General features: G+C 39.4%; 1 protein-coding gene across 7 annotated transcripts in view; it reads right to left on the reverse strand.

Annotated features, from left to right (window-relative positions):
* Positions 1 to 13,918, reverse strand: part of nmo (serine/threonine-protein kinase nemo) — a 758,381-nt gene that overhangs the window by 67,523 nt on the left and 676,940 nt on the right. The window lies entirely within an intron of this gene.

The following is a 13,918-nucleotide window of genomic DNA, read 5'->3' on the forward strand; positions in this document are numbered from 1 at the left end:
GCCAGGTGCCCATAGGCTGCAGCAGTTATCTGGTTGATGTGTGCTTCCAGAGATGTGCTCGGTGTTATACTCACCCCAAGATCTTTCTCCTTGAGCGAGGTTTGCAGTCTTTGGCCACCTAGCTTATGCTCTGTCTGCGCACTTCTTTGCCCTTCTCCGACCTCATGACTTTGCATTTGGCAGGGTTGAATTCGAGAAGCCAGTTGCTGGACCACATGTCCAGCCTGTCCAGGTTTCTTTGAAGTCCTGCCTGGTCCTCATCTGATTTAATTCTCCTCATTAACTTCCCATCTCCTGCAAACAGGGACACCTCTGAGTCTATCCCTTCCATCATGTCATTCACATATACCAAAAATAGCACTAGTCCTAGGACCGACCCCTGTGGGACACCGCTCGTCACAGGTACTCACTGTGATACCTCATCACGTACCATGACTCGCTGTTGCCTCCCTGTCAGGTATTCTCTGACGCATTGCAGCACCCTTCCTATTATATGCACCTGATCCTCTAGCTTCTGCACTAATCTCCTGTGAAGAACTATTTCGAAGGCCTTCTTGCAGTCCAAGAAGATGCAATCAACCCACCCCTCTCTCTCATGTCTTACTTCTGTTACTTTATCATAAAACTCCAGTAGGCTTGTGACACAGGATTTGCCTTCCATAAAACCATGCTGGTTGGCGTTTATACTCTTGTTCCGTTCCAGTTGTTCCACCACTCTCCTCCTGATAATCTTCTCCATTATTTTGCATATTATGCACGTCAGTGACACTGGTCTATAGTTTAGTGCCTCTTCTCTGTCTCCTTTTTTAAATATCGGTACTACATTTGCCGTCTTCCGTACCTCAGGTAGTTGCCCAGTTTCAAGAGATGTGTTGAAGATTGTGGTTAGTGGCACACACAGCATTTCTGCTCCCTCTCTAAGGACCCATGGGGAGATGTTGTCTGGTCCCATTGCCTTTGAGGAATCAAGGTCCCTTAGCAGCTTCTTCACCTCCTCCTTAGTTGTGTGTATGTCATCTAACACTTGTTGGTATATTCCGTGTTGGCGTCCCCTTCTGTTCTGTCCACCCAGAGGCCTTCCTGTCTCCACTGTAAATACTTCCTTAATTCTCTTGTTGAGTTCCTCACATACCTCTTGATTGCTTCTGGTGAGTTCCCCACCTTCTTTCCTCAGCCTGATCACTTGGTCTTTGACTGTTATCTTCCTCCTAATGTGGCTATACAGCAGTTTTTGGTCAGACTTCGCTTTTGATGCTATGTTGTTTTCATACGTCGCTGGGTCTCTCTCCTTATCTGTGCATACTCGTTTCTTTCTCTTTGACTAGTCTCTCTATTTTCCTGGGTCCTTTGCCTCCTGTATCTTTTCCATTCTCTGTTGCACGTAGTTTTTGCCTCCCTACACCTTCGGGTAAACCAAGGACTCGCTTTGATCTTCCCATTATTTCTATTGCCCTTGGGAACAAACCTTTCCTCTGCCTCCCTGCATTTTGTTGTTACATATTCCATCATTTCATTTACTGACTTCCCTGCCAATTCTCTGTCCTACTGAACCTCCTGCAGGAAGTTCCTCATGTGTGTGTGTGCATGTGTGCGTGTGTGCATGTGTATCAAAGAAGCTGCAAATGTTTAATATGCAAAAATAATATTAGTTTATTATAGTGGGTATGAATATATACCCAGGGTGATCCTGGGTTGCATTCAGTCTAAAACCCAATCATCCACAGATTTATAACTCTGCAAGTTATAATTAACTGCATTAGTTACTATGAAGATATTCAATAACTACATATACAGTATTTAAGATGCAATTATTATTCTGTAACATGCTAATAATCAAGACTGTGTTAATATGGTTTTGTAATGAGTATCAAGGTGTTTCAGAAGAGCAGTAAAGTGCTTTAAAATTCTTGGCTCTATAGATTACAGGTTTAGCCCAATAAACTTAAAGTTTAGTGTTTTCAGTCAAAAAAACATACTCATTAGATATATGTGTACCTTTCATACACCTTTGATGAGTTTTGTGAGTTTTTCTACTTACAGAGCCAGACCCTGGGCCAGGCTTATCTGGTGCTTGCCTGGTCAACTAGGCTATTGCTGCTAGTGGCCCTATCCATCCCAGCCTGGTTGATCTGGCACTTGGTGGAGATCCTTGTCCAATTTCTTTTTGAAGACTTACACTCATCCCAGCAGTGTTTCTGATATCTTCTGGTAAGATCTTGAATAGTCTGGGACTATGGATATTGATATAATGTTCTCTTATTGTGCCTACTGTGCCTCTTCTTTTCACTGGGTTTATTTTGCACTTCCTCCCATATTTCTCACTCCAGTATGTTTTTATGGTAGTGTAAAAATTTGGGACTAGATCTCCAACTACTTTCCACATATATATCATCATGTATCTCTCTCTCCTCCACCCCTGTGAGTACATATTTAGGACTTTGAAGAATTCCTGGCATGCTTTATTGGCTTTATGTGGGCTTTAATGATCTCTGTATCCATTCCAGTTCCGATATCTTCTCCAAACGAGAGAGCACAAGCAATGTGAATAGTGTCACTGTTGGTACTATTTCCCTTCTGCTGAAAGTTCTCATTTTCCACCCTAACATTTTCCTGGCTGTTGTGACACTTGCCTTATTGTATTCTTTGAAAGGTCAACTGACATAATTACTCCCAGGTCTTTCACATGTTCCTTTCATTCTATTTGATGATCCTCTTGACTTTTGTGTCCCTTTTGAAATCTTCATTCTTTCCATGTCTAAACAACTGGAAATTATAAATACTGAATGTCATGTTGTTCTCCACTACTTACAGACAGCCCTATTTACATCTTTCTGTAATTTTTCCATATCTTCTACTGTCATGACTTACATACTTATTTTGGTGTCATCCACAAATGATGATACAAAGCTGTGGCAGGTGTTTTCATCTATGTTACCAGTTTAAGAAACAGATGAGGTGCCAGGACAGTGCTTTGGGGTACTGAGCGCTTATCTTGCTAATGTTTGATTTTTGCTGTTAACTACTACTCCTCTCTCTGTCACAAAGTTGAAAATCCATCTGCCTACATTCCCCTTTACAGTAGCAGATCTGTTGGCCCATACTAGGCAGGTCCTTCACAAACCATCCCACTAACAGAATCATATTTTCCCAACCCAATTTTCAAAGCTTCCCAAGCAATAAGCTTTGATAATTCTATTCACTCATGCGCAAGTCCCACTCAAATCAAATCGTGTGTGTGGGGAAGTACCCTGGCTAGTGTGTAGGGAAGTGCCCTGGCTGGTGTGTGGGGAAGTACCCTGACTGGTGTGTGTGGGGAAGTACCCTGGCTGGTGTTTGGGGAAGTACCCTGGCTGGTGTGTGCAGGGAAGTACCCTGGCTGGTGTGTGTGTGTGGGGAAGTGCCCTGGCTGGTGTGTGTGGGGGAAGTACCCTGGCTGGTGTGTTCTTTCTTGAATTCTATCATGTTTATCGCTTTCTTTACCAAAGGGCTGGCACTAGGAGCTTTCTTTTGGCCCATGGTGGCTTATTTAGCAGTTGCAAGCACTAAAATGAATGCAATATTATGAGATGTATTGTATGAATGCGTGGGATAGTGCTCACTGGCTGATAAACAAACACACTGACTGTAAATGGTGTCAGGCCAATCGGACCCATTTGGGGCGAATGACTATTACCAAGCTAAATGGCGATCACTGAGCCAATATTCTGACGAAAAATTTTTACTACTTCCGAATATTATGAAATCCGACAACTACAAAATCTGGGAGTCCACTGTATGTATGTCTATGGCCCTCATTTTGTGTGCACTTAACCCTTGATTGCATTTGTCAAACACCTTAGCAAAATTTGTGTACATGTATACCACATCTGCATTTTAATTTTCTTTCAATGCCTCCGTAATTCTGTCATAGTGGTTTATCAGTTGTGACAAGCATGATCTCCCAGTTTGGGTTGTGCAAATTGTGCTGTTCCACAAAATTTGTGATTTGGCACCTCATCACTCTTTCGAAGACTTTTATGATATGGGTTGTTAGGGCTTCTAGTTTGTAATTTTTGGCTAATGCTATATTGCCTCCTTTATGCAATGGAGCATGTCTGCACTCTTTAAGATCTCTGGTACACTGTGTGACATGCTGGGTGGTAAGTTGAGCAATACATTGGGTGGCATTTTGAGTGGTACATTGGTCTCTACAACCACTGTTAATTGATACACTATGCAACATCTTCTGAATTACAAAAGTTAACTTTTAGTGAATGTTTTAAAGTGTAAGAGCATGGTGTAGGTGCTGTGGTGTGTATGCTAGTGTTAGCTGTGGAGCAACTCATCTTGGCTATCACTGGTAGCCTGAGGTGAATGATGATATGTGAGGTTATGTTTATGCCTAGTTAATGGCATAAAAATTGTTTTAGTTGGATTAATTACAAGTTTATTTGAGTAAATCTGTGTTCTACTTATCCTTATCTCATGAACACACAGAATGAAAACTGCTCCTAATTGTTTAACATTTTGTATTATTGTGAGTGATTTAAGCTACTGTGTGACTTTGAATCTTCCTGAGGGTGTTTTTTCTGTAAAGATAACAAAACATTTTACCTAGAATGTAGTCACTCATAACAGTGAGTGGATGAGTGCATGAATATGAGTGAGAGTGAGACATAGATACAATATACAGAGAAAAATGTAAAAATGTAGAGATATACAGAACACTAAATATTTTTTGAGATTTACATAAACATTTCAAAGGTCTTTATAGCAAAGTAAACAAAGTTAAACCTGACAACAGAATAATTCTTACTTTTTATGTTGATACTTTCTTTACTTGTAAAAAAAAATATTAACAATTAAGTTTTGAGATGTCAATTCTCTGAAACTAATTGCAACATTCCTGTACCCTGTCACACTTAAATTATGTTTCCACAGATGCATTTTGTCATGTGGAGATGCCATTTACAGTAAAATTCATATCATGCCTGTTGTCTCATCTATCTGTCTTGCCTCAGCTTACATATTTTTTGAAACATTTTAATAAAGAGTGAAATCTTCCACACTACCTAGTACAGCACTGTTGACTACCTAAATAGATATTTATGACTCCAGAGACAATTACCCCCACAGCCTGATCCTACATCTAGCAATCTGGTTAATGGCTTGATCAGGCATTCTGGTTAATGGCTTGATCAGGCATTCTGGTTAATGGCTTGATCAGGCAATCTGGTTAATGGCTTGATCAGTCGGTTTGCAGTCTAATGTAAGTACCACAGTGGTAGAAACACAAATGTAATTACAGTACAATATATGCATCCTCTATTGACAACATTTTGACCATGCAGTGGGCTTCATAAAGCCCACTGCATGGTCAAAACATCATCAATAAACAATTCTATAAATAGTAGACCGTTGGATAGCGTGTGATCTGTTAACATTTTTCTTTTGAAGACTTTTGTAAAATTGTGGCCAAGTTTTGGTGTGCATTCTGTAAAAATTGGTTTACATGGTGGAATACATGTAGGGAAACATATGACATGTTCTGCAGTCTTTCCCCTCCTTACAGATAGTCTCAGGGCAAGTCCATTGTCTTATGGGCTAGTAGGTGGAAGCACATGAGCTAGTGGGTGAGGACAAGGTACTGGGTGAAAAAGGATGAGTGAAGGGTTGAGAGTGGCCAGCAGGTGCATGCTGTGACTGCTGTCCCATATTCCCTTCACCTGTTGTCCATCCCATGTGGCACTAAGCAAATGGTCAGATAGACACTGGTGCAAGGATGGGTAGAGGCAGATGGGTAAGGATATGCAGGCAGAAAAAAGTGTTTGGAAGAGAGGTAGGTGCAAGTGTGTGAGAAGGAAAGGGTTATAGGGCCTGGCAGTGAGGCTCGGCACTCCATTCATATATGTATATCTAATAACCATACCTCATGCTACGTTCATACATGTCTGGTACCATATCTCGGCCCCACACCTCTGCCTACAGCAACTGCACATTCAACCTCCTTCCCTCTAGCCACATGCCCTTGCTGCACACCCAGCAACCTTGCCCATACTGCCTAAAACCCCCACCCATACCACCCACCCCTAGAATTTCCCCATGGCCACACACCCTCACCCACACCATTCCAACCAACAACCTGCCCCCCATACCACACACCCATAAAATTCCCCCCACATCACATGCCTACCCCTACACCATTTCCCCACTACCTGAAGGCCACACCTTGCCCAAACATCTATCACCTAATCACAACCCACACTGGACCACCAACAACCACACCTTCCACCCACACAACCTCCCTACAGTTTCATACCCATATGACCCCACTCCCATGCTTTCTCTCACACCACCCCTTCCCTACACCTTCAAGCCCACACAGCCTGCCACCCACCACCCTCATTACTGCTCAAACCAACAATCACACACTCACCCACCACCCACATCACTACCCATGCCACCACCCTCACTGGGCCACTGACACTCCCACCCACATGGTCACCATCACACTGCCTCATTGCTTTCAGACTCCATCCCCCTCCCATACCCATCCACTTCCCAGCATCCTCTACCTCCCAACACCAGCCTCCAGCTCCTGTCCCCACCCCTCCACTGTTCAGTCTTCACCTCTCACAACAGTAGTTGCCCAATCCCCACCCCTCAAGTCTCCCACCCAACCCACTCACCCCAGCTGCTCTAACTCCTCGTGTACACCCCAACTACTCTAACCCTTCCTTTATAACTTCCATACAGTTGCAACAAGTAAGGCAACCAAACAATAAAGTATCTCTGATAGCAGAGATGCAATTGCAGTATCTTTGATGCACAGTACCACATTGACTTTCAATTACATTATTATCATAATTTTTTTTTTTTTTTTTTTTACAATTCTGAGATCTACAAAAAATTTAGTTGACTTTTTTGTGTGGTCTAATATTAAATGTAATCCTATTTTTCCCATGTGCTCTTCAGTTTGATTTACACATTTTTGATTACACACCATTTTCAGGAATATAACTACCATGTTATCTGATGGTCTACTGTAAGTGAATTTGTTTCTTTACTATCATGTCAGTATCTTACACTATTACTTATCCAGCAAGCACCACAGCTTAGGTAATCAGGAACTGCCTGAAGACAGGGATGTATTGGCAATTCCCTTTATATATATTTTTTTATTAACACATTGGCCATTTCCCACCAAGGCAGGGTGGCCCAAAAAAGAAAAACTTTCATCATTTACTCTATCACTGTCTTGCCAGAGGCATGCTTACACTACAGGTATAAAACTGCAACATTAACACCCCTCCTTCAGAGTGCAGATACTGTACTTCCCATCTCCAGGACTCAAGTCTGGCCTGCCGGTTTCCCTGAATCCCTTCATAAATGTTACCTTGCTTACACTCCAACAGCATGTCAAGTCCTGAAAGCCATTTGTTTCCATTCACTTCTAACACACTCATGCATGCTTGCTGGAGGTCCAAGCCTCTCGCACACAAAACCTCCTTTACCTCCTCCCTCCAACCTTTCCTAGGCTGTCCCCCTACCCCTCCTTCCCTCCACTACAGATTTATATACTCTCCAGGTCATTCTATTTCGTTCCATCCTCTCTACATGTCCAAACCATCTCAATAACCCCTCCTCAGCCCTCTGGATAATAGTTTTGGTAATCCCACATCTCCCCCTAATCTCCAAACTATGGATTCTCTGCATTATATTCACACCGCACATTTCCTTCAGACATGACATCTCCACTGCGTCCAGCCTTGTTCTTGTTGCAACATTCACAACCCATGCCTCACACCCATACATTCCCCTCTTTGCTTTCATGGATAAAGTTCTTTGTCTCCACAGACTCCTCAGTGCACCACTTACCTCTTTCCTCTCGTCAGTTCTATGATTCACCTCATCTTTCATAGACCCCTCTGCTGACACATTCACTCCTAAATATCTGAATACATTCATCTCCTCCATATTCTTTCCCTCCAACCTGATATCCAATCTTTCATTACCTAATTTTTTTGTTCTCCTCATCACCTTACTCTTTCCTATATTCATGTTCAATTTTCTTCTCTTACATACCCTACCTAACTCATCCACCAACCTTTGCAACTTCTCTTTGGAATCTCCCTAAAGCAGTGTGTCATCAGCAAAGAGCAACTGTGACAACTTCCACTTTGTCTTAGATTCTTTATCTTTTAACCCCAAACCTCTTGCCAACACCTGAGCATTCACTTCTCTTACAACCCCATCTATAAATATATTGAACAACCATGGTGACATCACACATCCTTGTCTAAGGCCTACTTTTACTGGGAAATAATCTCCCTCTCTCCTTCATACTCTAACTTGAGCCTCACTATCCTCGTAAAAACTTTTCACTGCTTTCAATAACTTACCTCCTATTCCATACATCTGCAACATCTGCCACATTGCCCCCCTATCCACCTTGTCATATGCCTTTTCCAAATCCATAAATGCCACAAAAATCTTTTCACCCTTATCTAGATACTGTTCACCTATATGTTTCACTGTAAACACTTGGTCTACACACCCTCTACCCTTCCTAAAGCCTCCTTGTTCATCTGCTATCCTATTCTCCATATTACTCTTAATTCTTTCAATAACTCTCCCATACACTTTACCAGGTATACTCAACAGACTTATTCCCCTATAATTTTTGCATTTTTTTTTTTGTCCCCTTTGCCTTCATACAAAGGAACTATGCATGCTCTCTGCCAATCCTAAGGTACCTTACCCTATAGATAGTCTGGCAAGTGATGTAGTGGTGGCAGGAACCATACATAGTTTTAAGACGAGGTATGATAAAGCTCATGGAGCAAGGAGAGAGACGACCTAGTAGCAACCAGTGAAGAGCCAGGGCCAGGAGCTGAGTCTCAACCCCTGCAACCACAATTAGGTGAGTACATTTATTAAATAAAAGCACCAACCACTCCAAAGCTATATCCCCACCTGCTTTTAACATTTCTATCTTTATCCCATCAATCCCAGCGGCTTTACCCCCTTTCATTCTATCCACTGCCTCACGAACTTCCCCCACACTCACAACTGGCTCTTCCTCACTCCTACAAGATGTTATTCCCCCTTGCCCTATACACAAAATCACAGTTTCCCTATCTTCATCAACATTTAACCCTTTCAGGGTCCAGAGGCCAAATTTCAAAGTGCACACCAGGGTCCAAGAATTTTCAAAAAATAATTTTTTTTTCTTATATGGTAGAGAATCTTTTTCTGAAGGTAATAAAACAAAAAGTATGAAATTTGATGGAAAATTGACGAAATTATGCTCTCGCGAATTTTGATGTGTCAGCGATATTTACGAATCGGCAATTTTGCCGGCTTTGACTCCCATTTTAGGCCAATTACATTATTCCAGTCGACCAAATTCTTAGCTATTTCACTAGTATTACTTCTTTCTATTGATTGAGCACAAGAAATCGCCAAGTCAACTTTTTCAACTACAAAATAAAGTAATTCGAAATTGGTAATTTGGCCAATTTAACACAAGGTTCAAAATATTCCAATTTCAAAATAGGGTCCAGAATAAACAAATGTAGGTATTCCTGGCACTAAACTAACATTTTCTCTATTCATTAGTTACGTTTTGAGGCTTTACAAATGAATTTCATTTTGATTTTTTATTCACATAATGAATTTTTATTCAAACCAAAAAATAGAAGATTTACTGTTATGCAATATTGTAATAATTGTATAAATATCATCACCACATTTGTGAATGTATATTAGACCCACCAGCTGGCGTGTATTAGACGTGTGAGGTCGTTTGTTTACTCTTGAACATCGGCAAAAATTTAACATTTCCTCTACTTTGAGCTGTTTCAAGCCATTTCCAGTGCTAAAACCAAAGTCATCTCTATTTCTGTAATATGTCTTCCATTCTATCAAATGAGACCAAGAAATCGCAAATAAAACTATAAAAAACATACGAAAAACACTGCTGTTTTAATTGAAAATCACAGTCTCATTTTTTCTCTCATTATACACTGTGTGCTGCAGGATTTGTTTTATGTGGTGCACACATACCACATAAATGTATTCTCTCATATCTAGGCCCAAATTTACTACTCACAGCTTATCAGAGTGAGCTGAGCTCATGACGTAGATCTACGGTTTGGATCCTGAACATAAAGCCGTAAATCTATGGCACGGACCCTGAAAGGGTTAACAATTCCTCAAAATATTCCCATCTTCCCGATACCTCTAACTCTCCATTTAATAACTCTCCTCTTCTATTTTTAACAATCAAATCTATTTGGTTCCCTAAGCTTCCTCAACTTATTAATCTCACTCGAAAACTTTTTCTTATTTTCAACAAAATTTGTTTATAACATCTCGCTCACTCTCTTATTTGCTCTTTCTTTACATTGCTTCACCACTCTCTTAACCTCTCTTGTCCTCTCCATATACTCCTTCCTCCTTGCATCACTTCTACTTTGTAAAAACCTCTCATATGCTAACTTTTTCTCTCTTACTACTCTCTTTACATCATCATTCCACCAATCACTCTTGTTCCCTCACACACCCACTTTCCTGTAACCACAAACTTCTGCTGAACACAATGACACTACATTCTTAAACCTACCCCATACATCTTCAACCTCCATTACCTATACTCTCACTAGCCCATCTATCCTCCAATAGTTGTTTATATCTTACCCTAACTGCCTCCTCATTTAGCTTATAAACCTTCACCTCTCTCTTACCTGCTGCTTCCATTTTCCTTGCATCCCATCTACCTTTTACTCTCACTGTAGCTACAATTAAGAAGTGATCTGATATATCTGTGGTCCCTCTGTAAACATGTACATCTTGAAGTCTACCCAACAGTGTGTTATCTACCAATATGTAGTCCAACAAGCTACTGTCATTATGCCCTACATCATATCTTGTATAATTATTTATCCCCTTTTTCTTAAAATATGTATTACCTATAACCAAACCCCTTTCTACACAAAGTTCAATCAAAGGGCCCCCATTATCATTTACACCTGGCACCCCAGACTTACCTCTCTAAATGTTTCTCCTACTTTAGCATTTAGGTCCCCTACCACAATTAATCTCACTTGGTTCAAAAGTTCCTACACACTTAACATCTCCCAAAATTTCTCTCTCTCCTCTACACTCCTCTCTTCTCCAGGTCCATACACACTTATTATGACCCATTTTTTTGCATCCAACCCTTATTTTAATCCACATAATCCTTGAATTTATACAATTATATTCCCTCTTCTCCTTTCATAACTGATCCTTCAACATTATTGTTACCCTTTCCTTAGCTCTAACTCTCTCAGATACTCCTGACTTAATCCCATTCACTTCTCCCCACTGAAACTCACCTACCCTCTTCAGCTTTGTTTTGCTTAGAGCTAGGACATCCAACTTCTTTTCATTCATAAAATTAGCAATCATCTCTTTCTTTCATCTGCACTACATCCATGCACATTCAAGCATCCCAGTTTTATAGTTTTTCTTCTTTTATTTCATTTAAAGCTTTCCCGTAAATAATTGTCGAAGAGTTAGGCATTTATTCATTAGCTAATGTGTGTGTGAGTGATTGACATAGTGCTTAATAAAGCTTGCTCATAGCAATGTAGGTCATGTACTTGTATTGCTGGACAGCATTATCAGATATGTCTCAGAAACACCTTTTCTCAAGCAGTAAACAAACTTGCAATCATTCCTTTTATTGAAGTAGAAAAAATATATAGATAACTAAAAAATCAGAAACTGATGAATGAAAAGAAAGATAGAGAGCTAGCTTGGTAAGCAGGACTGACTACATTACTTGGCCAATAGAGGTATACTGTATATGTACATGCGTATGAATGCATGTGAATAGTTCATAATACTGTATACATAAAGAACCATGGAAATTATGCTTCAGAGGCACCAGAGAAAAACAGAAATAGATAGGTAGTATATATGAGATACTATATAGCACAGTGAATGACACACATAAAAATGAAATTACATATCTGTATATACACTAGTGTACAGACAAATTGGCATTATTAATTAAATTTAATATTGTATAAAAATTTTGCTTTAGTTTTCGTTGTTCCTATTAATTTTGTCCTTTTCCCTTAAATTGAAGAGAAACATAGCATGAGCTATTAAGTACAATTGAGCTTGACTGTTAAACCACTCGCGTACAGTCAATTATGCTTCACTGCCCACAATAACGGAATTTGATCAAATCAAACATCAGGCAACCTTTCAATGTGATGATTCAGCAAACAGTATTTTCTTAATACAATTTTGTTGGCCTGTGTATATTAAAGGGCAAAGGAGTAAACTTGTGAATATCAAATACTACAGTTCTGAGAATCAAGACAACATAGGCCCTCAACAGAATTAGTGACCAGCTCTTAGCATATAAAAGGGAATGAACAAAAAAAAACGACAATTGCAGAGTAACTTTAACAAAGTTCTCTCTTCATCTGTCTTTTTCTCTACTTGTTGACTTTGTGCCAACATCAGAACTTAAGTTAAATTTGCCAACTGTTGTGTAAGCTATAACACAAATTACTCAATGATGTAATTAAACACTTGAATATTTGTACTGTTTATTCAACAGATTAAAAGGCATTTTATATAAATAATTACTTTTCAAATATTAAATATAGACAGTGGGCGTGTTGAGAGTTGCTCTGATAAATTTTGTACATTGTACAGTAGACCTTTGGGAAAAAATGCTGGCAAATAATGAAAAAAATATGCATATATATATTCATAATACCTATTTCTCAAAAAATATGAAGTGTGATGTGTCCCTCACTATGAACCCATGGAACAAAGAGGTCTAAAGAACATATTATAAGAGTTTGCTATGTGTGCCACCAGGCACAATGGGAATGAATGTATGTGATGTTGTAGAAGTGGAATTCCATTGCTAGAGTGCTATCAGCAAGCTTTTATGAATGCTAGGAAAAAAAAGAGGTGCATTAATGACATACTGCATTTTTCTTCCTTTTTTTCTTAAAGCTTTTGACTGTTCTAATTAAATTTTTGCCCAAATTAGAATCTACATTTTTCAATAAACATATACATAAAAATCTTGATTCTACTATAACTTGACAAAACACAAAATGAATTTAAATAAGGCAATACCTGCTATACAAGATGATGGCTTTACTGACATATCATTAAGGAAGAACCAACTAATGTCAATTCACAGGAAGGACTCCCATATTAAAATTTATTTTATAAGCAATTGAAATTATGGGAAATTTGCCGAGGTATCTAGCCAGCGCCAGGTTATAAAACAACTTAACTGAAAATATTATACTTATAACCAGTAAACATCTTTAACAATGTTAGAACCAGGTGAAATGTTAGTGCAGGCAGTGAAGATGTTTACTTAAAATTAAAAATGGCTAATATGGTAAATGATGTTGAAGACTAAGTGCTACACTGATGAAGAGTATGAAAGATACTACAAAGGTTTCAAGTCAGTGAAGGTAAGATCTGAAATTTGAACATCAAATAAAGACTACAAAGATGCACACAAATCTATTATCAAAGTGTTTTAAAAAAAAAAAACGAAGTCAAGACTCAAGAGCATAAAACGAATTCATACACCAAGATATAGCAACAGAAATAATAAAAAATGAGAAGATTGAGACACTTATGTAGCATATGGGAATCTTTATTTAGGAAACGTTTCGCCACACAGTGGCTTCATCAGTCCGATACAAAGCAGAAAGGTATAAGGAGAGGAGAAGTTTAAGATGATCAGTCCCTCAGCCTCGCCACTGTGTGGCGAAATGTTTCCTAAATAAAGATTCCCATATGCTGCATAAGTGTCTCAATCTTCAACTTGTCGGTTTTCAAAACCAATCATCACAAAAAATGAGAAGGAAGAAAAACAACAATAACCTTGAAAAAAAGATCA

The sequence above is a fragment of the Cherax quadricarinatus genome, chromosome 6 (assembly GCF_038502225.1).
Source record: "Cherax quadricarinatus isolate ZL_2023a chromosome 6, ASM3850222v1, whole genome shotgun sequence".
Lineage (NCBI taxonomy): Eukaryota > Metazoa > Arthropoda > Malacostraca > Decapoda > Parastacidae > Cherax > Cherax quadricarinatus.